This window comes from Phaethon lepturus, unplaced genomic scaffold (genome assembly GCF_000687285.1).
Source record: "Phaethon lepturus isolate BGI_N335 unplaced genomic scaffold, ASM68728v1 scaffold43630, whole genome shotgun sequence".
NCBI classification, from domain to species: Eukaryota; Metazoa; Chordata; class Aves; order Phaethontiformes; family Phaethontidae; genus Phaethon; species Phaethon lepturus.
In genome coordinates this window covers 1,567-3,436 of record NW_010511954.1, presented here as the reverse complement: position 1 = coordinate 3,436, position 1,870 = coordinate 1,567, and the positions used below count along the sequence as shown (strand labels likewise).

The 1,870-nt window shown below is 59.9% G+C and overlaps 1 non-coding gene across 1 annotated transcript; it reads right to left on the bottom strand.

Moving 5' to 3' along the window:
- Positions 1–1,258: 1,258 nt before the first annotated feature.
- TRNAV-GAC lies at positions 1,259–1,331 on the bottom strand. The gene has a single exon. It is a non-coding gene; the product is annotated as a tRNA-Val (tRNA).
- Positions 1,332–1,870: the final 539 nt, after the last annotated feature.

The following is a 1,870-nucleotide window of genomic DNA, read 5'->3' as shown; positions in this document are numbered from 1 at the left end:
ATGGTCCTGGGCTCGGGGTGAGCCCAGGGGACACGTGGCCCTGCGCAAGGTCCCGTCCCACGATGCCAGCCCTGCCCGGCCGCCCAGCTTCACGCCTGACACGCGCTGCCTGTTCCTGCCCCCTCCCTGGGGGGGACGCATGTGCCAGGAGTGCCTTGTTTTGGTAGGGGTGGCTAGTTTTTACTCCCCATTTTCTTGTTTTTGAGTAAATCTCCCCGTTGCTAAGCAGTTATGGTAATGAAGGCAGGTCAGGGAAACACGCCTGGAGCTCGGGGCATATGGCGGAGAGGTCTGGGCTGGGCTGGAGTTTGGCTTTCGTCCCGCTGAGAGTCCTGTCTCCTGCCGGGAACAGCCTCCACCTCGCAGGTAATGAGCTGCCCGGCCTCTCTGCCATGCCCTGGGTGTGCCGGCCAGGAACACCAGCTGCTCGCCACCATCCTTGCCATCATCCATGGGAACACGCTGGCACCGGGACCCCATCCTTTCCCACATCCCCTCCCTGCTCCCTTGGCTGGACCAGGGAAAATCTGCATATAGGGAGGGCTGTGGCTGGGATGGTCACCACCGGCATGGAGGGGACAGTGGTGTGACAGCTGGACAGAGGCTCATTTGGGGCTACAGCTGGTCACAGCAGAGGCTGGAGCAGGCAAGTGTGTGTGCCACCTCCATCACCCAAGCCATCACTGCTGAGCATCCCAAGCCCCAGCACGGAAGCACACATCCATCCCTGCCCAGGGACAGCTTGTTCTCTCTCCTGCATGGGCGGCACAGGGGGGACAGGACCCTGCCAGAGCTGGGAGACCCAAGAAGGACCCATCTGAGTCTCAGCCCCATGCTTTTGCCATCGGATCTCCTCCACACATCCCTACCCAGCCAGGTCCTTCCCCCATCTCACAGACACCCGGGTTCGGCACATGCCCGGACTCGCTGGTGCTTTCTTTCGCACATTCCCAGCTCCTCCCAGACACGCTCATAAGTGCTTTATCGTAGGTCTTTGTTGTGAGGGTAATGGGTAGTTCCTGGCTGCCTTTCATCCTCTCTTGCTCTCTGATCTGGCGGGTTAGGAGGACCTGCAAAGCCTCTTGCATGCTCCTGCTGCTCCTCGCTGGGGAACTTGCTCCCTCCCAGGGATGCAGGAGACCCAACTCAAGACCAAGGTGACCACTGCCACCATCGGAGGATGCTGCACATCCCCTGCAGCTGCAAAACCCTCCCCAACAGGAGCTGGATGCAAAAGAGATGATAAAAAAAAACAGTGTGTTTCTGCCTGGTTTCGAACCAGGGACCTTCCGCGTGTCAGGCGAACGTGATAACCACTACACTACAGAAACCCACATCTCATGGCCCCTGGATGTGGCCATCGGTGGGACTGTCATCTTCCCCTGGCATTGCAGGGTCTGAGCTGGGAGCCAAGCTTACCCACATGCAGAGCACCCTTGGGACACACAGGGATCGCGGAGAGGATGCTCAGCATCAGTGAGATGCTGGAGAGCCTTGGGTGCTGCAGCTGCTCGGTGCACGGAGAGGGATGGCGCGTGGCAGGGCACGGCACATGGCGCGTCCACGTCACCGCTCTGCTCAAGGGGTTCAAGCCTTGGGACTTGGAGGGGAGGACCACAGAGCTGCTGCATCCAGCATGGCCACTCCTTTCCTGGGAAATCCCGGCAGATTGCTCCCTACTGCAGCAGAAAGATGGTCCTAGCAGTGAGGAGGGCTTGGGTGGGTGGGGGACGCATGGCGTTCCTAGAAGAGCAGGCAAGGAGCTGAAAAACCCATCTCCAGGCAATGTGGACAGCCAGATTCAGCCCCGGCAATAAGCTCGGCACCAACAGGCACAGACCAGGCACAGCACCATCTCCTTGCTCCAATG